At 43.5% G+C, this 26,031-nt stretch overlaps 1 long non-coding RNA gene across 1 annotated transcript in view; it reads right to left on the reverse strand.

The window, feature by feature from the left end:
• Nucleotides 1–8,236: 8,236 nt before the first annotated feature.
• The window catches only part of LOC144819016 (uncharacterized), a 30,950-nt gene continuing 13,155 nt past the window's right edge, over nt 8,237–26,031 (reverse strand). Inside the window, exons 2-3 of the long non-coding RNA XR_013607196.1 lie at nt 9,031–9,118; nt 8,237–8,373 (exon numbers count right to left, since the gene is read on the reverse strand). This is a non-coding gene — a long non-coding RNA (uncharacterized LOC144819016). The remainder of the gene's footprint in view (nt 8,374–9,030; nt 9,119–26,031) is intronic.

Below are 26,031 nucleotides of genomic sequence, written 5' to 3' on the forward strand. Positions count from 1 at the left end.
ATGCGGATGAACACTAAGTGAAAAAAGAATTTAGTGACAACGAATAAAAGAACTGGTCTCACGTTTACAACTCAGCGGGAGGCTCACATCAGTGCTGCAAAAGGGAGAAGGGATAGTGAGAAAAGGAACTCACGTGAAGTGTGAGGTTCAAAGTACTCAGAACGTGCAGGAATAAATCACTTACTGTGGAGCGGTTCGTGCGGTGGACCGAGTGTCAGGAACTTCGCGGAGTTACTGCGGAGTTCGCTAGGAGTGAGTGTGGTTGAAATAGACAAAGGACAACATAGTGAGGAACAGTGAAAGCGGCCATCTTACAGTGGTGTGCGGTAACTAGAAAGTGTGGTAGGTTGAATATGCAGAACAGAGGGCGCAGTATCAAACATAATATGACAGGTAAATTAATTACAGGTAACAACTAAGTTCTGTTCGGTCATTCAGGCCGAACGGTTTTAAAGACTGAAGTCTATAAATCCACGAGGTTTCTCGTTGTAGGAGAGTCTTATTATTGTCCCTGCCCTCAATGTGGGCAACGGTTTCCAGTACAAGATATTTCAGTTGTGCCACGCTGTGGTGGGCTTCATTGAAATGAACAGCCACGTTTGATTTGGTGTTTTTAGTCCTAATATTTGACTTGTGTTCGTTAAGTCTGATTTTGATTTTTCTGCTCGTGGAACCACCCCATGAGAGGTTTTAACATCAATCTCAAGGTAGATGCCACATGTGATTCAGCCAACCTTATCTACTTGCTTAAATGCCCATGTGGCAAGTCCTATGTGGGGAAAACGAGCAGAAAAATCAAAATCAGACTTAACGAACACAAGTCAAATATTAGGACTAAAAACACCAAATCAAACGTGGCTGTTCATTTCAATGAAGCCCACCACAGCGTGGCACAACTGAAATATCTTGTACTGGAAACCGTTGCCCACATTGAGGGCAGGGACAATAATAAGACTCTCCTACAACGAGAAACCTCGTGGATTTATAGACTTCAGTCTTTAAAACCGTTCGGCCTGAATGACCGAACAGAACTTAGTTGTTACCTGTAATTAATTTACCTGTCATATTATGTTTGATACTGCGCCCTCTGTTCTGCATATTCAACCTACCACACTTTCTAGTTACCGCACACCACTGTAAGATGGCCGCTTTCACTGTTCCTCACTATGTTGTCCTTTGTCTATTTCAACCACACTCACTCCTAGCGAACTCCGCAGTAACTCCGCGAAGTTCCTGACACTCGGTCCACCGCACGAACCGCTCCACAGTAAGTGATTTATTCCTGCACGTTCTGAGTACTTTGAACCTCACACTTCACGTGAGTTCCATTTCTCACTATCCCTTCTCCCTTTTGCAGCACTGATGTGAGCCTCCCGCTGAGTTGTAAACGTGAGACCAGTTCTTTTATTCGTTGTCACTAAATTCTTTTTTCACTTAGTGTTCATCCGCATGCTTCTTCCAGCATACCTTCACCGTCACATCCCCTATTTTCAACCGCTCACTCACCGACCCCTGTTAAGATTCTCAGCATGATTTGATTGCTACCACTCCCTCTCGTTCTTCCACCCTCCCATCAATGCATGTTGAACCCGATATCACCGTATACAGCATGTCACTTGATTATCTTACGTCCCTTCTTCGTTGATCTAAGTTGCATTTTTGTATCCTTCCGCAGGGCTCCTTGACAAAGGACTTTCATTAGTCCGAAATGCATTGGAGCACTTTTTGAAAACTTTGTTGGATTGTTTACAATTATTTTGGCGTGATGTAACGCTTCTGACATAAGAACTTATGAACCACTAAAAACCAACCATATGATGAAACCTTCGTGTGGACTCTTTGTTAACCCTTTCGCTTAAACTTCCTTCTTGAGTCAGCTTTCCTGAACTTTTACAAGTGTGCCCAGTACACAGGGATGTGTTTACGTACTGCGTAACACACTCACCTTAAGCATCTACGGACGCATTTGGCCAGTTGCGTCACCTGTTGGAGCACCTTCATTCCACTTTGAGCACAATATCAGCTCTTCTACCAACCACCCTTTCAACCCTACGCTGTGCGCCTAAGCCTTTTTTCACTTTGATTTAGTCTGCCTTATGTCCCATTTGTAAGGCGTTTAACCGCTCTTACTACATAATTAAACTCAAACAGTCCCAAACCGTCTGGGACAGTATTACATACAGGGCACATGTTTTCTGCACCCCTGGGGCACTGTTGTATCACGATAGGGGTAGCAGATGCTTGTATGTCCCCTCTGTAATAGAGATAGCACTGACACACATAGCAGCAGCGCTATCTCAAGGGTGAATGTGTTCATTTGCATGAGGGTACGGCCCTATATAATTGAGGATCATGCTTTGCTGCTGTCCTATGCCATATTATGGATGCGGATGCACTGAGAAAGATGCCGTCTGGACTGTTAGCCAAAAACAGGTGGTGCACAGTTAGTGAAATCCCCCTTCCCCGAGGTCTCCCCTATGGATGGGAGAAAGAGGGTCCCCTGGTCCTGCCCGACATTCCCCTGCAGGTGGATGCAGTCACTCACTGAACCCATCAACAAGGGGCTCTCTATACCGCCTTGGAAGTGCCGGCTGGTGCTCCCTGCACAGTAAAGGACCGAGTAGCTGCTTCAAGCAGCCACTAAAACTTTTACTAATGAACTGCCACCAGGGCAGGCACAAGATCGATAATGCCCTTGGGCAACACAGATTGTAACAAGGCACACTATCCCGGTTTGCACCTGGCACACCTATTTAAAGGAGCACCCTGGTGCAAAAAGGATACTGCGCCATTTACATAATAAAGGTCCTGGACGATATCAGCAACTCCTTCTCCACACTTGGAGCATGGTGCTGTTGCTCCTGGACAAAACGTGTTGATTTTCCAGAGATGTTCATATGCAAAAACAATTATTGGATCAGTCTGAAGGTAGTGTTTCTTTAGACACTCTAGCTGTATTGAGTATGCGACCCAGTCATCATCCATAGTGGAGTATTTCAAGTTTTAAAGGTTAGGGGACATATTCAGAAGGTGTATTTATGTCTTGAAAAGTGAAGAAAGAGAAAATAAAAACATGGTCAAGGGGTTTTAGTTAATGCATCTGAAATCATAGTATTTCACACAAAGGGCCTTATTATGATGTTGGGCGGACGACCATTGCGGAATCTGGACCAACCGACCACCGGTCCCGACCGCAGCCTTACAATGCGACCACACAGAGTGAGGTTGCATACTTCCATTTCTCTATGGGAGGTAGTGCTGCGGCTGTAAACCGGCCATAGCACAAGCTATCATAGAAAAATGGGAAAATCTGTTCATCCCTGCACCGAGAGGCAAGCATTGTGTGCAGGGATTAACCTCAGCCCCCAACTGGAGGCTGCATAGAGAAGGGAGCCCTGCTGGTGTCCCCAAAGCCGCTTCCCGACAGGCTTTCCATGTCAGAAAGCCCGACATGGAGAGCCTGTCAGAAACAGACATCATGATACCGATGGCAGAAACACCGTCCATTGGGATTACGGTCAGGCCTCAGACTGGCCGACGGGCCGTCAAAATCCAGCCGGAACTACCGTCCAGTGTCACTTTCAATTGCCTGCATTGTAGTGCGGCAGTTGCAAGTGAATCCCACTGTATGACTGGGAAGGCCTCCGACCTATGGTCGGAGGCTTACCTAGTCTCATCGGAATAAGGCCCTTAGTTTGGTTACTCTTGGTGTGTAAGGAAATATAGAAAAACAGTGACAACCTAGTAGAATGCACTGCATCAGTTTGAGGAATAAGAGCTGATGCCCAGTGAGGAAATGATGCTTACTGATGATCCAAATCCGCCATAAATGGCATGCATCGCTTGATCAATTATAAGTTGCAGGTTGTATTGGACAGCTAAAATGCTCACAAAAATGAAGAATGCTTCTGCAACAAATTTCAAGAAGTGCACCCATACAATAGCCAAAGATCTGCATATGGTTTGGTCCTGCAGATGTCATACAAGTTTCTGGAAATTTGTGAATAAAACATTTACAAAAATAATGGGCCACGAAATATAGGCAAGTGCATAACAGATTATTTTTGATGTCCATGAAAATTTTATGAGATATCCTAAAGACTATCTCCAATCTTTTATGCTATTTTACTGGCCTTGGTGCAAGTACGTAAACAGAGGGCAAGGGAGGACCACCGAATTCTTTGGTTTTTGGTTATATTTTGTGGAGACAATAAGAGTGGCTTGTGTTCCAGTGTCAATTCTCAAATCTAAAGATACAAACAGTTGAAATAATTGGCAAGGTAAGTCCATTGATTATCTGCCTTTCAACATGGATCATAGTTGGCCGAGAAACCTCCAGTGCTTCCCATTATTAGGCTTGCGAGCCCTTAATGGGTGGGTTTTCCACTCATAACTTGAAAGGAGTGCAAGATAGGACTCAATTTAAACAATGGTAACAACATTCCTCTACTATAAATCTGAGAGGCATCCCCCTCAGTGGCCTTTGCCCACTTATTTTGAAGCCCACCTAGTGAGCATTTAAAGCTCTTGAGGAGAATTTAAGTAACATGGCCTTGCTCCCCTGCCCAATATATAGAGTACCTGTGGTCCCTTGTGTATACGAGTGGCAGTCACCCACCTTTCACATCCATCATATAATAGCTCTTAAGAGACCAGTAAATCAGGAATTGTTCCCGGTAGTTCTCACTAAACTTGCATTAAGACTTAATAATCCCCAAGAGTCTCACCCTCATTCGAATTGTGTACCACTGTAAGACCCTTTTCCTGCCCAAGCTGGCAATCAACTCCTATCCCCCAGCCCACATGCCCAACAGCACAGTTAATAGTAGGTTCAGAAACAAAGCGCCACAGTATATTTCCTTCATAGCCAGCACCTCCAGCAATAATTGAAGAACCCAAAAAATTGTAGCACAGCCCCAGCTGTGCCTCTAGGTTTAAGAAGGATACATATTATGTCCTCCTCTGTGGGAGTGCAGGTGCTTCTTCGGCCAGTCTCTTATGTCCATCCAGCAGATTTGTAGTCCATTTTAGGTGGGTGGCCAGATAATACAATTTAAAGTCTGGCAAAACCAAACCTCTCTTTGCGGTGGGCAAGCAGAGTTAGGACAGTGCTACTCTACATCTCCTCGAACCCCACACCAGATATACTAACAAAGCATTACATTCTAGAATATCTGCCTTGGGATTCATATCAGCAGGACACCAAAGTGGCTACACTCCATTTCACGGACTATGGCACGGACCGCCAAAAAGCTATACTTCCTTCAGTGGTGCCAGCACAGGCTTTATATTCCCATCAAGATGATCCGCCTCAGTATGGGAAACCTGTATCCTTAGATAATGAACTTCGGTAGGTTACCATCTCAATTTTCTGCAAATCTAATGTAATCCCCTCAACTGTAGTGGTAAGGTGGTGGACTGCGGGTGAACTCCAGATCACCTAAAAAAACAGAGGCCTCACCAAATGCTTTAGCATCCTGATGGCCCATTCAGCTTTGTTGTGTGCATCACTCACTCAGCAGCACAGAGAGAAATAGAATGAGTTGTGGCGCACAGTGATCCTTTTGGAGTCCTGTCTCAATAAGTTTGCAAAGAGCTCCACTGCCAAGGTGAAAAGGAGAGGGGACAGACGGCATTCACTTCAAGCTCTCTTTTTATAGTGATGGATCAAAGGTCAGACTCTTGTACTGGGATCAGTATAGAGCAGTGGGGTCTAATTAAGGAACAGTGAAACTACACCCAGTTCCTCCTTTGCGGTTGATAAGAATTTTCTACTAAGTATGTTCAATGTTTTTTTTCTTTATTTACATTTGTCGAAAACTCTACCACTGTGTGCAGGGAGGTTGCCAAGCCATTGAGTAGCTGGACTAACATTCTCCTACTGATAGTCATGGACATGTGTCCCAGGATGAATCATACTCAGCATCAATGAACGGAGTCAGTCACCCAGTACTTTACTCTGGAATTTAGAATTGGTATTAGGCATTAGCAGGGGTCTGTATGATGCCAGGTCAGCCGAATTGTGCCCCAGCTTGGGCTCGTTTATTAGTAGGGCCGGTGTTGTGTGAGAGCACCATGTTGTATACGTCTCTATATACACGACATATAATGCAGCGGAGATGACGTCCAAGCCTGGTGTTTTATCAGTGGCCATCCCTTTTGATTGTAGGTTTCACTCCACTTCTGACATATCAGCCTTCCTTCCTTCCATCACATGGAAGGGGAGGGAATCATTGCGGCAGGCCTGGTTGCTTAATGTAGTTGTACATTTCCCTGTCTTTCAACACATCTTGAACAGTATATAATGCAGTCCACAAGCTCTCTATTTGTCTTGATCTGAGTGAACCATGTCCCCATACTGGGATTCCCCTTTATCCAGGTACTTAGCTGTGTCATGCTCATTAAGCTCCTTGGTTAGGTACATCCTACAGTGAAGCATCTCAGTCTAACTGTTCAGTGTGCCAGGTTGTCGCTCTCCTTTACAAACGTCTCCTGTGTTATGAGAGTTTCAGGTCTCCTTTCTTGCTGGTCAATATCTTGCAATAGTTGAAGCCTGCGATTGATTTGATGCAGTGCTCGCATATGACCATCTTAAAAGCTTCCCACATGACCAGAGAGGAGGATGTGGTGTTCATATGGTCTTTAAAAAAATTCTGCACTTTCTTGCATTTTCAGGCATATCCCAGTGCACAGTACTCAAGGGAGATTATGATCCGAGTGTTTTTCAGGGTAATCTTCAGTAGCAGAATAGATATATCTTTATAAAAACAGAAGAAAGACTAATGAACTAACCTGCCCAAATTATGCTTTCGAGTTCTGCACAAAAATAACCAAATGATATGTAGTTACTTGAATGCGACTATGACCAAGGTGAACTGATGAAGAATATGCTGCCACACTCACTTCTGTCACATCCAGGGAATATTCTGTACATCCAAAAAATACACTTGTATATAGAATAAGACGCATCCTCTTATGAAAAGGTTCAACCAATAGCCAGGCTAATGTCCAACAATAAAAACATAACTACGTTTCCAGAGTCCAACTGTGCTTATTAACTCAAGGCTAACTAAATCTAATGGATATTCACAACCGTCAGAAGAAACTCCTTCAAACTTTAAATACCTTTTCATACGTAAATTATAAATCCTCCACTCAACTGAAGGAACAGGGATTCTTAAGAGTATGGCAGAAACTCCACAGGGCCTAATTGACTAGAAAGGATCCAGTAGCACAATGCTCCTTTCAGCTACTACTGCTGCTGTTTTTCCAGGCTGTCCAGTTCCCATCCGGCAGTTTCTTCTTCCGTACTTTTTGGGCATAATTTTAGAAGACTCTGCATGCTGGCAATTGTAATTCGAACTGATACCAGTGTGTAACCATCCCCACAAAGGCAGCCTACTGAGTACCTTTTGTCTGAGAATTGCAGACACTGCACCATCTCCGAATGAAACCGGCCATGCTACCAAACCACCATTTCTTCAGATACCATCAAGGCCTACTCAATCTTCCCTACACCGCAGTAGGAACTGGATATCACTACAACATTATAACAAAAAGTATTAACAGTAGTTCCAAAGCTGGGTTGGAGGCCAGTATGGTGATAAGTTATTCTGTGCTTCAGCTCAGACAATCAAATCTCCCAAATAACGTTTGGCATATAACTTGGCTTCAATGTACAGAAGGGTGATTATAACATAGATATTAGGAGTGGCTGTTGTGCCATTCCTCAACATCACAACCGAGATTGAACCAAGCCAAGAATAAGGGACTGAGGAGAGGTAACCTGAAACACAACTTACCACTGCTGACTTTGGCCATTAAATAAATTAATCTTGTTCATTACTCATAATATGGTTTATAAACAATGCTTCCTAAAATGTAATCATCAACACAAAATTTAATCGGCAGTTTTATTTGTACCTTTTATACAAATGATCCAAATACATGTTTTGTAAATAGAATAAAGCTATCTTATTTTCTGTCCAAGAATGAACAGAATATTTAACTGTAAAAAAATAATATTGAAGGACTCTACTTAGTCTAGCTACCACTGTTTGAGGAAGGAAATACTGCCACAGAGAACTACAGATTCTGCTGAACATGTACAGAAAAGAAACTCAATATGGTAAAGTATTACAATTACTGATCAAAGCAATTTGCCAGTTAGTCCATTTCAGTTTAACAAAGAAGTTTGCTCCTGATGACCTTCAATAATCAACTGCTTGGTTGCATTGCCTTATGTCCGTCTTTTAGTAAATCAAGCCACATTTTAAGAAATCTGGCATTTTCAGTGCTTTTGGCTTCAAGTTGCTCCACTTGGGCAGATACAGCAGATGTTTTCTCAAGCAGCTTGGTCAGTGAAAATGCGGCCTGTTAGAAACAGAAAACAAATAGAATAGTTCAGTATTAGTCATTCACTGTTGCTTTTATCAGCCTCGCTTCCCCTGTAAGAAAAAGTATGTGATACCAGACGTGAACGGTATACGTATGCCTACATAACTATCTGCAGTACAACTGTACATTTGATATAAACAAGACTGCTCAGCCAACATCTGTATTTGTGGTAAAGATTCCAACAGCCCTATGTAATAAATAGTATTTCTGTGTATAACCTGCAGTGGAATGTGTAGACAGCTGCATTCCAGGGGGGTGGTCATGGAGCTATCTGGGAAGTCAGTTGGACTGCTGAATGGCAGGGAAACAGATTCCCTCTTGTGGCCTGCACAATTCAATAAACCTGCATTTCTACTTTGAAGTGACTCGAGTGTCATTGCTACAATTTGGAGACAATGCCATCAGCAGTCACCAGGTGTCAGGAGGTGCAGGAGAGAAGGAGTAAAGGTATGAAGAAGCTACGCCCATCAAAAGCTAGAACCAAACGTGGCTCAAGATTTGCAATAAAATTCAAAACGAAAGGCTACGTAGCAGAGAGAGATCAAAGTGGTACTAAATGACTTTAATTATGATACAATATTGCCACTCAAACATTAACGCAGTGCAAGCGAGACCAACATAAATGCCACGCACCGCCTTGTCAACCAGTATTCCACACCATAACAATCCATTTGCCCAGCTAGATTAGCATGCAGAAGGAGTTTTCAGTGTTTAGTGTGGCCTGTAAAAAGAATAGACAAGCATTAGCTCATCAAGCTCTCTGGCAGTAAATAAATCATTAGTGGACTTGAGTCAATCTGTTGCATTTATGCTTAAATGTCTTTGGGGCAGAGAGGGGAACGTTTATTACGTATTATGGAATACTAACAGGTCACTATGGGTTCTCGCATGTGAGATTCCATGAGGGACAGTTACTGGCAGTTTGCTGTGGAGGTTGGACGTGTTGGCCCCAACTTCTTTCCCTAATAAAGATATTGGTTTTCGCATGTTGACTACCTCAACAATTTTGGCGATGAACTGAACACAAGGATTACAGCGTGCAGAGAAAGAGTGTGGTTTATCTTAATTGTTATGCCTACCTCTATCGTAGATGTGTGCTGGGGCAATTCTGCCAACAAAGGAGGTAGTGGTGAGTGGGGCTAGCACGGGTGACGTAATATTGCAGATGGAGCATTTACAGATGTGTGTGAGGCATATTTTGGACAGCGTGTGATGATCCGGTTTTGCCACCATTTGTCACGAGGCTGTCGAAGCGCGTTGTGACCATCTAATGATTAGCTGACATCAACATGAGCTGCCTCGAAATTTCTTACGTGCCACCATAGTGACGATTCAGCTACTATTGTTGGAGCTCTAGTTCAAAGCTACTGCCAACGTCATCTCAGGCCACAGCAATGCCCTTTGCGTCATTCCATTTTGAGGATCCATCTACTGTTGCCATTCTAGTTACCGGGTTATCAGGGCACCACAACCTAAATTGCACTGACGGCAGAAGACTCTTCAGGAGTTTCTCTCGGTTTGTCGTTACAGGAGACGTTTTGAGGAGCTTGTGTTCTCCTGACTGAGGCATTTAGGCTAAAAGCCTGTTAAGTACACACATAAATGTTGATTGAGTAATGTACTTCTTTATTGTCTGGAGCTTACGGCAACACGTCCAGCTTCTCTGCCTAGTCCTCTCCTAGTGGCATGCTCTAGGTTCTAAACACAATGTTCCAACAAAGAAACCCCAGGTTTGCCAAGCAATACATAAATGCAAGAACACAACGCATCCCCGTTCTTATAACAAAATCTAAACTAATAGAGAAAGAAATATCCTACTATAACTGAAATTTAAAAAAACAAGGTTAAACATGTACATGATGTATTCTGGAAATACAATAAAGTGAAGCATAATGTCTTTCCGGAACTATTTATATTTCCGGGCTCTAACATCGTCTCGTACTTAATCTTCCAACCATTTAGGAGTTTTCCTAGAACTTCCCACAACAATTTCATTACTCAGAAACAATAACCTGCTCCGGCATTGTTACCTCAAGACTGACATTCGACTGACTCACATCGCTACCAGGTTGTGTAATCACACTACCCCCAGCACCTTCCTCATTCACACTGCTCTCCGCAAACTCCTCAACATCCATTCGCTCACTGACTCCATCCTTACCTTCACCATCACTGGCAGAATAAACATCCAACCAATGGAAATCACAAGGAATGTTGTGCATGGACTCATCAGCTCCAGTTAACTTGGAAGTTAAGGCAACACTATGCATATTCCACACTTTACCACTTCTGAGTCTAACGGCATTATTCAGGATCTCCACAACTTCCTCCGGCTCAAAAAACTGGCTTTCACCCTTTTTAACTTTGCCTGGCTTATTTATGCAAACCCAATCTCCAATGTCAATAATGGCAGGTTTGGCTCCCTGTTTATCATCGCAATAATTCTTAACTTTAGCATGACTTTCCATTAACCTGTTACGAACAGATGACGGAGACCAACGACACAAACTTAAATTACGTAACCAAACAGGGTTGTCCTTCAATCTGCGTTTACGTCCTCTCATCATCACAAAAGGCAAGAGTCCATTACAATCACTCTTAGTCACCCTGTAAGCCCAAACAGCCTTATATAAATGAGTCACTCAATCATTCCTGCAATTACACCCTTAATTACTCGACAACCTTTCCACAGTGGAGAAGTGTGGCTCAATGGTTAGAGCGACAGACCCTGATGCGGATGTCTAGCCCGGGACCAGGGTTCAATTCCCCGCCTCAGCGAATCTTGTGCTCAAAAATTCCACGGACCTGATAATTCTCGCCTCGGTGCCTATTCCAATCATGGAGTCCCACTCTGCAACTCTGGGCAATAGCTTGCTTAATCTCCACAACGGCCCCCACAACGCTAAGGATGCCTGGCCTCCACCTTGGGGGTGCCCAGGAGTGGACACCTCACAGGGAAAGCCAGGATGGGTTCCACAGCGGTATTCGTACAAGCGCCTTGAGACCCTTGCGGGTGAGTAGTGCGCTATACAAGTATCAATTTACATTACAGCACCATTTCCACTAGGATTGTATAATGCAGTAGTCTTGTGAATGATGCCAAACTCCTAAAAATATTCTTTAGCTGCATTCGACACAAATTGTACACCGTTGTCACTTAAAATGGTCTTGGGCAAGCCTTCAGATACAAACGTTTTGTCCAAACATTCCAGCACTACTGAAGTGTTTATTTCATCCACAACCTCCACCTCGGTCACTTAGAAAAAAGGTCTAGTAAGATAATAACATACTTTTGGTCATTTCCAACAGGTCCAAACAAATCAATGGCAACAGAATACCAAGGACACTGAGGCAGTACATTCTCCAACATGGGATGCATAAGGTTTGTAAAGTTTTATCAGCCGTGGAACAATTCCTACAATTCCTCACATACCTTTCCACTTCTGCATCAACCCCAGGCCACGAAAATAAATCTCTCACAACATTCTTGGTTCTTACAATCCCAAAATGACCATCATGACACAATTGAATAGTTATTTTCCGTAACCCAGCTGGCGGTACAATTCTCTCACCTCTCAAAATTATGACATTCTCAATACTTAATTGCATTCTGACCTCCCAAAAAGGACTTCTCATTACACTTTGACTTATTCACCCAATTATTTTGACTACACTGTAACTCGTCTAAGCACATTATCTTTCCCACACTCAAGTAACCGTTCCTCTTTACTAATCGTACAGCCACCATCGTCATGTACAAATGCCACTTGAAAATTGTTGCATACATCCTCTTCACAGTCTTCTAATTTAAGCGGCAATCTGGATAAACAATCTGCAAGTACATTGTCCTTACCAGGTAGTTACACCACTTTATGGAAGAAATCTTGTATCCACATAGAAAAGTCTCGCAATTCTTGCAGATGCGTTTACAGTACCTTCAGTTGTCAGCAGTTTAAGAAGGGGCTTGTGGTCTCAAAAAATAGTGACAGGTTTTCCCCACACAAAGGCTCTAAAATGATTCATTGCCCAAGCGCAGGCTAGAGCCTCCCTTTCTATTGCGGGATACTTCCCTTCAGTGGGTGTCAAAGCGCTTGATGCAAAGGACATAATTACTTCTTCACCACTGTCATCTCTTTGCGATGGCACGGCTCCTAAACCTTTCCCACTTGCATCAGTGGTGAAATAACTATCTAGATTTGGATCAAAACCCTCCAAGGCCTAACCTAAACTTTATCAATCGTTGTGGTGAGGAAAAGGAACTCCTCGACATTGTTTTTTTTTTTCAAATTGCAAAATTCATACAATTATAACTGGCTGTAAACAAATCCAACGGTGACCCCTCCCCCCCTCCCCTTCAGGTCACGTAAATACCAATGAGGATATGGGGAAACAGCAAAAAAAAATGAAGGAAAATGGATGTCCAAAAGTGCAAAACATCAAGAAAAAAACAAAGTCAACAATGAAGAGCATGGCAGTCTTAAACACTAGCACAACATGGATATGTCTTCCTGGTATGGCAATTTCTATAAAGAAATAAGAGAAAAAAAAGAAGAAAAAAAAAGAGGCCCAAGAATGATGACAGAAACGAGCCTTTCTTACTCAATCGGGGAAAGCCAATCCGTTAGTTTGCCCCAAACTTCTAGGCCCTTTTTGCGCCCCCTGCTTCCCTTCTTGGCATAAACTGCTCTTTCGAGATGGTACGTAGCTAAGAATCGTGCAAGCCATTGAGAGTAGGAGGGGGGGCTCTGGATCAAGCCAGGCTGTAGCGATGCAGATTCTCCAGACAGCCATGGCTATAAAAATCAGTCCCTCCCTTTGAAAGTGTGGTGTTTCTGTTTGTGTACCTAGCATGATAGTGGTAGAATTAAGGGTGATTGGTTGAAAAGAGATTTGACTTAGATACCCCTGAATTCGGTTTAGAATGGGAGTGAGCTTTGGGCAAGAAGCAAAAATATGCACGGAGTCGGCTCCAAATATAGTGCATCTGGGGCAGAGAGTGCCTCGGCCTGTCCCCCACTTAGCGATTTTGTTTGGAGTGTAATAAAGAAAGAAAATAGTTTTAAAATGTTGTGCTTGAAGTTTTGAGGAAAGCAAGATATTTTGGGACAGGGTAAAAGAGTTAAAAAAGACATTTCGGGGGGCGCCAAGTTTGTCGTGCCACTTGTCAGCCATTTTTGAGAGGTCATCTGGCATCCGATTATTTAGAATGCTATACAGAAAGCCAATACGCGGAATCAATGGTTTCCGCAGCCCCTTAAGAAATTCCACCTCTGCAAATCCTGAGGGGCCCCCAGCCTTACGAGAGAGGAAGTTGTGGATAGAGAGATATTTAAAAGAGTCTTCTCTCCTAACGTTGTGATTTATTTGGAGGTCAAAGAAAGGAATAACTCCCTCGTTTGTAATTAGGTCCCCCAATTTTGTGATGCCTGCCCTGTACCAGTCGGAGAAGTAAGCTTTCCCAAAGATGTCGGGATGGTGAGCGTTATTTAAGGTAGGAGAATAAAAATTAAGCCTACCTATGCCTAAACTTCTGCGGATGTTTCGAAAGACTTTAAACGAGTTGAGAAGAGTTTTAAATCTTGCCCGCTTAAAGTATCCGAAGGTGGTTTCTCTTAGTAGACATCCCCAGGTATTTTCCCCGACCAGTAGTTGAAAGGGGGAGGGCGGTGTTATCAAGTAGGAATAGGGCTGGTCTTTCAATAGGTCAGAGCTATATTGCATAACAGAGGCCCAGTAGTACAGAGTGATATTAGCGAAGGCCCAGCCACCCCTTTCTTTTGGCAGGCATAATTGTCTGAGGGCCCTCCTAGGTTGAGAATATGCCCAGATGAATTGTGTATAGATTTGCTGGAATTTCATAAGGGTGGCTTTGTTGAATTCTAGGGGGATGGTACGGAAAAAGTATAACAACTTTGGGAAAAAAGTCATTTTAATGACGTTGCACCTGCCAACTAAAGTGAGGTGTAAATTGTCGATTTGTTTCAGAGCTTTTTTGGTTTGTGTTGAGAGCGGTAGTAAATTATTGGGGACAATTTCGTCCAGATTAGAGGATACGTGGACACCTAGGTATTTGGCTTTAGAAACTATTCTGTGATCGGACCAGGAGATTTGACTGTTGGTTATTATAAGGGCTCCCGGTTTTCCGTTTAAACGGATTTTTACATATAAATACAGACGGAAAACAATTTTTCAGTTGTCTGTATTTATATGTAAAAACGGCAAAATACTGAAAAATGTTGCTGCTCTGGCGTGCTCGAATCCAGAGTTATTTCCCCATGCCCCCATCCTTCTGGTGGAAATTCTTTCCCGGGCACACACAGCCGCACCCGAGTGCTTCACAGGTCTTTTGAAAGACCATTTACTTGTAATGAGGCTTTATTGTTCTCAGGGGCGGATTCTTAATAAGGGCGGGGGGGGCTGCGCCCCTAACCCATTTTGCCTCCATTATTTGTGTAATTAAATAAGTGCCTCGCACCTGTTGCAGAAACAATCATCCTGCATATTTCTGACCCGCTCTGTGCGCGAGGGTCAGGCAGTGTCAGCACACATGTGCCATGTCGTAGGTTTTTCAGAGCTGAAGTGACTTCAGCCCTGGTTTGAAACCTCGGTCAGAATGTAATGCCACTCCTCCTGCCTCACGTATTTCATCCTCGCTGACTGAGTGCCTCTTGGGCGCTTCAGGCTGCAGCCTGTGAATCCCAAGCGTGCGTGTCAATCACCTTTCTTCCCAGCTCGTCACATCATTGCTGATCATTGGGTGGATCAGCAAGCCTCATTGATGCCATCCCACCCTACTGTGACGATTTGGGAAAAAGGGCAGCAGTAGACGCAGAAGTTGGTGACATACTTGCTGGAAACAATTGGGAGCAAACGATCGTTGAAAGTGAGAAACGTAGAGAGAGCAGAGTAATGCCACTGCATGTTCAGCTCAGGTCCACGCAGCGAGTTTGTCTCCAGTCCTCTGTGAAACGTGAGCAGTCTCCAAAAACTGAGGTTTTTAGTCATCTTGGGTGTCGGGTTGTGTTTATTTCGCCTGCAGCTAAAAGTGCCTTGGGTGGAGGGGGCGACTCAGGGAGACCTGAACAGAGTTGGAAGTGGGAAAAGAAAATTCAATTTCTTATGAATTGCTTCTAGTTATTCATGTTTTTTAGGCAGCAGCACAACGTGGAATACAGAATTGCTTTTGTATCACTATCTAACTTTTCATGTGCATCACAGCAGTTTAGCGTACAGTACGTGTCTTGAAAAGTGCATTGCTTTTTAGTACGTGACCTTTGCTTCCCACGGGTACGAATAAGGAATACAGAAATGGTGAACAGTATTCTATATTTACTGCGTGTTCCGAACCATTCACATTCCAATTCAACACGCACTGATTGACTTTATTTGTTTACGTTTTCAACTTGAAAGCTGTAAATGTGAGGCAGATCTGAAGGACCTTTAGTTTTATGGAATGTGCTGCCAGTAGCAGTTACCTAGAAAAACATTTTTAGGCCTGGATTAGCTATATAAAAGTCTGTTAAATACTGCATTTTTTTCAGTCCTCACAAAAGTTTATTTCCAAACGTTGGGCATTATCCTCTTAAATATTTTATTTAAAATACATTGTTCCCCACATTTCTATGTTTTAATACTGTAAGTAGTTCAAGTTAAATATTGTTTGCGTTATTAAACATTATACAGATTGTAACAGAGCTTTAATCTAACAGTGGCTGAGAGTGTGCATGATGGCTTTCTATTGTAGAAATACAACTAAAAGACAACCTAATGCCCCCAAGAGTGCTGTGTTTGACTACTGACGGAGTTTAACACAGTAATGCTCTGGTCGGCACAAATTAAGCACTGATGGTGTGGTACTAAAGTGTTTTTTATAGCAGAACTGAGAAACACAGGTACTCTCCTTTTCAAATTACTCAGCACCAGACCATTTAAAGCACTGCTAAAACCACAACAAATCGTTAGTTTAAGCGAGCGCATGTGTACATTGTCAATTTAAATAAATTAGGAAAAATACTAGCTGGAGCGTCGTCTTTTGTTGTGGCCAAAATAAATGTGGATAAATACAGAAAAAATGCCCAAAAAATAAATATGGATAAATACAGACGGAAATGGAAAAAAAAAAAATACCATAAAACCGGGAGCCCTAGTTATTATCTGTGTTTTGTTTTTGTTGAGGGTGTAGCCAGACATTGTACCGAATTTGCTAGCTTCTAATTCCAGACGTGTTATGGCGCTTAGTGGATCTGGAGAGGTTATGGCCAAATCGTCTGCGTAAGCAAGAATTTTAGTGGAGAAGCCTTGGAAGTCAACTGGTAGGATGAATTGGCTATTTTCAATATGTTTAATGAAGGGGTCCTATTAAAGAGCAAAAAGCAGAGGGGAACAAGGGCACCCCTGCCTTGTGCCACGGGATATCTTAAATGGTTTAGTGAGTTGGCCGTTTATAGTAACGCAAGCGGCCGGATTTAAGTATAGCGATTGTACAGCTCGGATCAGGTTTTCCCCAAAATCCATCCTGTCCATGACTGACCACAGGTATTTCCAGGCAACCCGGTCAAAGGCCTTTTCCGCGTCCAGTAATATTAACGACATGGGGTCCCCTGCTACCTGTGCTGCGTCAAACAAAGTAATGACTCTTCTGACGTGTTCCGTTGTCCCTTTTTCCGGGATGAACGCGTGTTGGTATTTGGAGACAAGGGATTCCACGACTTTAGAGATGCGGTTTGCCAGGATTTTAGAAAAAAGTTTGCAATCGGTGTTAATAAGTGTTATGGGTCGATATGAACTCATGTCAAGGGGCGATTTGTATTTTTTAGGGAAAATTGCAATCCTGGCGTTAGACCATGACGGAGGAGGTGTGCTCCCATTGAAAATGTATGTCATTAAATCAGTTATTAATCTTTGGAGCTCAGGTGCGAAGGTCTTATAGAACTCTATTGGGATACAGTCTACCCCAGCCGCCTTCCCGTCAGGAAGAGAGTTCAGAGAAGCCAAAATCTCTTCCCAGGTAGGAGTTAAATCTAGGGTCTCACTAGAGTCAGTAGAGAGCGTTTGTAGGTTGGCCGCCGTAAGGTATCTATTTATGTCAGCCTTAAGGGAGCCCGCCAGATCATCATTCTCCTCTGAGTAGAGATTAGCATATTACTCCTGGAAGCCCTCTCTTATTCGCTCAGAGTCATTGGTCTCTTCTCCTGACTGGAGCTTAATTGCTTTTATATATCTCATTATGGGAGACCTGCTGTCTCGTCCTTACAGCCAGATGGTGTCCAATGCGATCACTGCACTCGTAGCTTTTTTGCTGCATGCAAGTCCATTTAGCAGCAGCTTTTTCAGTAAATATGGCTCCTATCTTTGACCTAGCAAGGACCACCTCATCTTGAATACTCTCTATATTTAGACCCATTTAAATGGCTTGGGTTAACTTAAGTTCAGCCTCCTTAAGCTTTCCCTGGAGGTCAATCATAATAAGCCTCTCTTTCTTGTTTCTTCCTGCTGAAAAGCCAAGTGTTTCCCCCCGGATGCCAGCTTTTAGTGTGTCCCAGACAATTGGCAGTGAAGCGGACCCTAGGTTGGTATCTAGGAAGTCCTGTAACCAGGCCCGCATGTGCGTTTGATACAGTGGGTCCTGGAGTAGCGCTTTCTCGAAGCTCCAGGAGGAGAGCGTTCTTGGGTTTCCCAGCCCCTTTATGCTAAGAATAAGGGGATTGTGATCAGATAGGAAGCGTGGGCTAATCTCGATGGTACTGTTGCTAAGAAGTACAGAGGAAATAAAAAAGTAATCTAGCCTAACCAAAGTGCGATGAGGCGCCGAAAAAAAAGTATGACCAGACAGCGAGGGATGTAAGCAGGCCCAGACATCTTTCAGCCCGTGTATTGTTACCAGATTAGTCAGTGCTTGGAATACCAGTGGTTTCCTGCCTGTGTACCGCCAGTTGTTGTCGGTAGCCCAATTGCTGGGCAAGTGTAGATTAAGGTCTCCATATAAAATTATAGGGGTAGGCCAGTGGGCTAGTTCACCTGAGATGTAGTTATTAACTCCCGGGTCGTCAATATTGCTGCCATAAATCGAACACAGTGTGAAGGGAATGCTGCCGGGGAAAAAGCACTCAGTTAAGACCCATCTCCCCAGTGTATCAACTTTAAGCCGGGTAGTGTTGAGAGGAAGTCTTTTTTCTGTGAGAGTAGCCACCCCTCTAGTTTTAGAGCCTTGAGTGTGTGTCCCCAAAGCTTTAAACCCCAGGGAATCCAGCAAGTGTTTCTGTGTGCCCTCAATGTGGGTCTCTTGAAGACAGTAAATATCCCCCCTCAAGGTTCTAAGCCCCATAGCAGTTTTTTGTCGTTTAGAACGGTCGTTCAGTCCACAGATATTCACACATACAATTCTTAATGTGTCCACATTAGCCATGATAAAAGATTTGTAGCGGCTTTCCGTGTCTTCTATACCATATGTAGAAGGGCTTGAGAACAATTTTCACACTAAGAACAGCACAGTCAATTAGCATATGCATGTGCAAGTGTAATACAAAAGTGAGAAAAAATTGCAAATAGTTTCTGAACCCCATTTCCCCTGAAGAAGGTAGAGCTGAGCCCGCCCCCCCACCCCCCCCCCTTCTTGAGCAATCAGGGAAACCCTGAATGATGGAAGTCTGCAAGAGTCCCAGCCGTCTGCCACGCCGGAAAGCGTCCACAAAAAGACCATAGTCCGGCCTTTGTATCTCTCTCTCTAATGTCTCTAAGTGTATCAGCCTCCACAGATACTTAACGCATAAAGCCTGACAATATGAGCAATAAACTTAAACAAGTGCAGAAAAGTGCAAAAAAAGAGAAGAAAAAAAAAAGGAGAAAACGAAAAAGCCAGAGGACACAGCACAGAGCAGGTATTTATCAAATGTCCCTAAGTCATCTGTTGCTGTCTCTGATCTTTATCTCAGATAAATATTCCCCAGCTTTTATTTCCGACAGAAAGATCTTAGTGGTTCCTTTGTAGATGACTTTCAATCTAGCAGGGTTCATCAGGTAGACGTCAGCGCCTTGCTGTTTGAATGGTAGGATTAATTGTCTTAGACGCCATCTTCGTTCAACAGTTTAGTGGCAAAAGTCCGGCTTTGAAAAAAAGGTTATACCATTGGCGCCTTTTTTTGAGTTGAACCGAGCTTTGTCATAGATCATCTCCCTGAGGAGAAAGTTTCCAAAATATACAAGGAATACTCTCGGGTGTCCTCCAGAGTTGTGTCGCTTTAGGTGGAAGGGGAAGCGATGAGCCCTCTGTACCTCATAGTTCCAGTCCCAGCTGGTCTCTTCAGGAAAGGACTCTTGTAACAGCTTGACGATGAAGCGCCTTGGATCTTCTCCCTCTTTCCCTTCGGGGATACCCAGGAGGCGCAGTTTGTTTCGGCGCTGGCGATTCTCTTGATCCTCCATTTTGGTCATTAAATCGACAATGCAAGCAGAGTTAGATTCACCCAGCTGTTTGACAGCTAGGTTTTCAGTCTCTAGGTGTTCGGTGCGTGCCTCTACCATAGTTACGCGGTCGCTGATCTCAGAACAGGTTTTATTTAGACGCCTTAGCCCACCTTGTAATTTTTTGGCTGCATTTTTGGCGACCCGATTGTCTATTCAGACCTCGTCCTGGAACTCCTTAATAGAGGCTAAAATGGAGGCAAGCGAGGGTTCTGGCGGCTCAGGCAGTAGATTTTTTAAGCTCCCCCACTGGTTGGAATTGAGGTCATCCTCCTCAGCTGGGTGAGACATTTGGGAATCGGAGTAGTCCCACTTTAGTTGGCTCCGTCGTTTATTCCTGCAACTGGGCTTCTTAGGCCTCTGGACGGTATCTGTATCTTTATGGGAAACTTCACTGTCCCCCTCGCTAGCCCCTCCAGTCAGATCCGTTGTCTCCTCGCTAGACGATGGGGTGCCATCGGAGACAGAGCAAAAGTCTTCCAGCCCGGTTTCAGGAGTCCAGGGGGTTTGAACAGTAGAAGTCACCACAAGATTTTGTATGGCTTTGCTAATCTCCTTGGAGTCGTTTGGAGACAGGAGGTTAGGGGTGGACAGTGGTATCTCGAGGGTGCAGTCGCTGGAGGGCTGTTCTAATGGAAGGGAGGGCTCCAGTGTTGCAGTAGTCGGGGCCGTCGGGACCTGGGGGGTTAGGGCCGGGACCGTAATGGAACAAGTCACTTCTTCTGGCAATTGTAGGGGTGTTATGCTGAAACTTTCTGCTGGCGCTGCCCCTTCAGCCTGAGGGATTTGATGTGGTTTGGGGTTTGTGGACTTTTTTGATCCCAAAAATATCTTCGCGGGGGGAGGATGCATAGTGTCAATGTTTTTAAGGTCCTTGCCTCCAGTCCCCCCCCTGCCCTTGCCACCATCTTCCCCATGCATTTTAACCCGACACTGACCTCAGTTTTCAGGTTCGATGTGCCTCCCTGGGCCCCTCCTGAGGTTGCGGCGCCGACAGCAGCAATCGCCGCATTCATCGAGTTTTGCGTTCGCTCGTTGTGATAGGGGCTTTAGTTCTGGAGCCTTTCCGTGCTCCTCTGTTGTTCATGCTGCTCATGATGCTGCTCCGATGCAGGTGCCTCTGAAGTGCTGGGCCTCTATGACTTCTCTCCGGGGGGGGGGCGTCGAAGCAGCCTTGAGGAGAAAGCAATTTGCGGTCAAAAACTTCTCAAAAGCCCTTGTGTCCGAAAGCCGGCAATTAAGAAGAAAAAAAATAATAGCGTTTTAAATATTGCGCTGTAAGTCCCCAAATTGCCTGGGATAAGAGCTGTCACAGTCTGACACCTCCGGGGTCTCCTGTAGTTCCGATAACTTAGCAGGCGATTAAGCGTCTGAAGCGTCTGCCCTCGCAGAGTCAGGTCTACCGCTGCCTCGTTCTGCATCGCTCTGGCATCTGTCAGGCTGACGCAGTGCTACGCCCTCCGGCGTGGACAGCTGAGCGGCACCAACTCACGCAGACTCCATCTTGCTCATGTCCCACATATAACATGCTTTTGACCATTCAAATTTGACTATTTTTTAACAACTGCCTCCTATTGAAACTTCTAGTTGCGAAATGGGGAAAAAAATTTAGAGCAATATTCAACAAGTCCTAAAAAGGACCTTAATTCATCCGTGTTACTGGGGGTAGGAGCTTCCTTGATGGCATTCACCAAAGTCGCCTTAGATTTTACCCCATCAAATCCAATTTCATGTCCTAAGTATGAAACTTTTTCTTCAGCAAATTTACATTTAGACAATTCAACAGTAAGGCCATTGTCACTTAAAATACCCATAACGTTCTTAAGTCTACAATCATGACTTTCTTTGTTCTCCCCAAACATGAGGATATCATCTTGAAAAATCAGGTACCCTCAATTTTAAGTCTACAGTCATGACTTTCTTTGTTCTCCCCAAACATGAGGATACCATCTTGAAAAATCTGGTACCCTCAATTTTGCTGAATAATTTAAACATCAATCTCCGGAAGACTGCGGCGTCGGGCGCCAGTCCGAATGGTATCCATTTAAATTGAAAAAAGCCAATAGGTGTGATAAAAGCGGTTAATTTCTTGCAATCAAATGTTAATGAAATTTGATGATACGCTCCTGACAAATTGATTGTAGAGAAAACTTTTGCACCCTTCAAACCACTCACCCTTTAATTAATTTGGGTAGAGGAAAACGGTCAATAACAATGTTCTCATTTAGATGGCGTAAATCAACACACAGACGGATTTTACAATTACTCCGTCACGCAACAACTAAGGGAGAAATTCCCTCTGAACAGTCAATGGGTTCAATGACATCAGCTGCTCCCAGTTTGTTCAGTTCATTTGACACCTCCTCCCAGAGCACGATAGGAATGTTCCTAACCTTATGAATCTTAGGAAGTTCTTAATTTCTCATTACACTTTGACTTATTCACCCAATTATTTTGAATACATTCTGTAAATTGTCTAAGAACATTATCTATCCCACCCTCATCGCCAATTGTTAAGTACACACATAGACATTGATTGAGATTGAGGAATTACTGCCGCGGCCAAGGGGTTAAAGAACTTTGTGGGATGAAAAATGTGCTGCTGTCCTGGTACGGAGCCTGTCAGATGTGGCTCCAGAGAGTTTCACAGAAGAACCCATTCCTATGGTTGGTTACCGAAGATTAACTTTTGAGTTCAAGGGAAGGAAAACGGTCAGCAAACCGGCCCTCTGTTCTAAGGTGGGTGGACCAGAGAGCATTAGATAATATTTTGAACCCCAACAGCCAGGAGCAGGTTTTGGTCACGGAGCATAGAGACAGGTGGAGGGGGGGGGGGGGGATTTAAGAGGAGCTTGTTTTCATGGAAGATTGGAACTTTGGAAGGATGCTCACACTTTAGAATTTTCTGGCGCTTCCACCAATGTACGCAATAATAAAATTAATGCAGGTGGCACACCGCATGCTGGGGACCCATTATAGTGGGTGGGAAGTTGCTACGCAGGATTAAGTGAAGATGATTAAGGCGTACGCACCCTAAAGTGACGCTTATTAAGCGCACTGTAGATAAGAGATTGTCTTACAAGGGAGGAACAGTGTCCCATCCAAGGATGATTGTTCGTGCGCGGACTGCAGGGGTACGGGTAGATTGGGTCCCCAGCATGCGGTGTGCCACCTGCATTAATTTTAATATTGCTCACATTGGTGGAAGCGCGTGAATTCAGAGTTACCTCGCCTCCTGATCTAGTATGTCTTTTCTCCCCATACTTTCCTCCCTTTCTCCCTTGACCTTCTTACCCTTCTCCCCTACCTTATCCAGGCAACTTCTCAGGCACTTTGATTCACTAGTCCTGATGATGATGATGATGATCCCATAAACGTTGTTGGGGATCGGAACGTCGTCGACAACCACATCTTAACTCTAACCGTTATTTATGCGGAGTACAAGATGTTCTTTTCATTGTGACTATTGTTATTAATTATCTCACTAAAAAGTTACTCTAACGTTACATGCCTGAGGTAAGGAAATCTTTTGATTTCCAGAAACCCCGTCACTTCTTGCTCACTTTATGTTTATGTATAGTTTCCTTGTTTTATTTTGTTTGTTAAATAAATCCTAACACTGTCCATTTGGACATAAATAGACCCGATCCTGATTGCAGTTTTGTGGCTACGATTATGTATCTCGCTTGAAAGGGACCGCTGTCTCTAATAACTCACTACTACCCTTGGTCCCGTCTGACTATAAGGGTTCCCTTGTTCTGTGTTTATAGAAATGTATTTGGGGTCACGAGGGGAATTTAAATGTATATTACGTTTTATAGAATTCTAATATGTCACTATGGGTTCTCTCATGCCGAGATACCATGAGGGACAGTTACTGGCTGTTTGCTATGTAGATTGGACGACTTGGCCCCAACGTCTCCTTTACCTAATAAAGATATTGCTATTCCCATGTTGTGTGCATGGATAACTCAACACAAGCCAAAGACAGGCTTATCAGCAGAAGCCCTGAGCAGGTCCACTCAGAAATATTCCACACAGTCACGGTGAACAAATATCAGGAAACTTCGCGGCATACAAGAGAAGTGTGTGCTTTTCATTCTTTTGACACACGTGCCATCTAGTGGTCAAAGGGGAGCTTTGCATCCGGAGAGAACACAATTGTATGTCATTAAATGAGCAAATACGAATTCATCAGAAACAAACATATAACCAGCCTTGCTACAGGTGTACTATTTAACAATTAAAAGGCTATATTTTAATAGTACAAATTTCCATCAATGTGGAACTGAAAATCCCAAAGAATGACTGAACATTCTGTCATGAAATGTGCTCAAATAACTCAATCCCCCAATTTCCTACCCCACCCTGGTCCACCAGTAACAGAATAGTAATACTGGATACCTTCAAAAACGATATGGTAGCAATAGATGGTCAGAATTTTACTCCAGGACAGAAAAAAGCATTACTAATAAATGCATTAGGAAAGGAAGGCCATTCAAATGTTATTAACTGCGACAGATCTTCACAACCATCAAATAAGACAATTAAAAAGAAGCAAAACAAACATTAGAAACGAGATTTGTATAATCAGTCATGTAGCAATGACAAGAAACAAACGTTATAACCACAAAGATGAGACAGTGGAAGTTTGCAGCACGATTGAGGGAGTTATTAATAAAGTGCCAATTCAGAGAAATGAAAGATGAATTGATAAAATAACAGCTAATTCTACAATGTCACAATAAAAAATGCAAGAGAGAATTTGGGCAGCAAGGAACCAGACACTAAAGGGTACTATTAAAATAGCAAAGGTTGTAAAGGAATGATCCGCATGCATAAAAGAGATTGAACACAAAGGCAATAAACAATATAAAGAAGTTGAATCGACTAACCATCAGGCCTCGGCGTAGTTCGCGGAGTTTTGCTAGGCGGAACTCCGCGAAGTGCCCAAAAAACTGCAGAGTTCAGCAAGTGGCAGGGAGCAGTGCGAACTGCCGTTCGCGCTGATCTTCCAGCCGGTCGGGTACAAATTCTACCCAAACGAGAGCTTGCGCTCGCCAACTTACTGTTCGCGAGCGGGGGAAAAAACTAATGCACTACGCAGAGGTAAGTTTTCTGCACTCTGCGAGCTCCGCGGAGCGTGGAATGCAGAACACTGTGCAAACTCTACGAACTGAGCAGAATTCTCCGCCTAGGCCTACTGAACATATGAACAGTGATGTTAGCTGGACTAGTAAAAACATTGGAAGTAGTTACCGTAATAGTGGCAGCAAAACCATGTAGAAGATGTGGAAGTAACTAGCACTCGTAAGATTTTAAGAATTGTTTTGGATTAGACAAGGAGTGTAGAAGATGTAGCAAAAAGAAGCACTTTGCAGAAGAAACGGGAAAAGACGTTTAGCATTAACATAAGAAGAAATCCAGACTAAGGAAAGGATTGGGAGTGTGGGGGAAGGAGAAGAAAATTCAGGAAGAAAGAAGATCCAAGGAAATGTTCACAGTTAATGATAAATTAGTTAATCTAATGGTGGCCTCAGAATCATGTTTAGTGCCTGAGGATTTGTGGGAGAGAATGTGGGAAAGGTGGGAGCTAGAACCAAAAGATATTAATCCCACAAGATTTCAGGGAAGATCAACTGGTGTTTTGGGATTTATGAAGTTAGTTATACTGTTTAAGGACAGGATAATATGAGGGAAAGTCTATGTAGTGAAGACAGGGCCAGCAATATTAGGATGGCAACACCAATACAACCTTAGCATTGTTACTAACGCAAGAGATGAAGATCAACTGATGATTGTTGACGGTGTATTCAATACAAATGTTGAGAGTGTCTTGGAAAAAAAGTCAAGGATGTATTTGAAGCCAAGTTGGGAGCACTGAAGGGTTATGCTCATAAGATTGTTTTGAAGGAAAGGGCTATACCAGTGAGACATAAACCAAGAAGGATACCAGTATCATACATGCAAGAAGTAAAAGAGTTGCTTGAGGAAATGGTTCACTAGGGTGTGAATAGAACCCAATGAGTCAGCCCAATGGTTGTCACCAGTGGTTAATACCCAATATATAGTAGGACGTTGTGTTTTTGCTTTGACCTTGGTTCTTTAAATAAATATATAGTGGTTGACAATTTACTATAGCCAAATAGTAGAGCAGGTACTGATGTTGAAGAA

The sequence above is a fragment of the Lissotriton helveticus genome, chromosome 2_1 (genome assembly GCF_964261635.1).
Source record: "Lissotriton helveticus chromosome 2_1, aLisHel1.1, whole genome shotgun sequence".
Taxonomy (NCBI): Eukaryota; Metazoa; Chordata; class Amphibia; order Caudata; family Salamandridae; genus Lissotriton; species Lissotriton helveticus.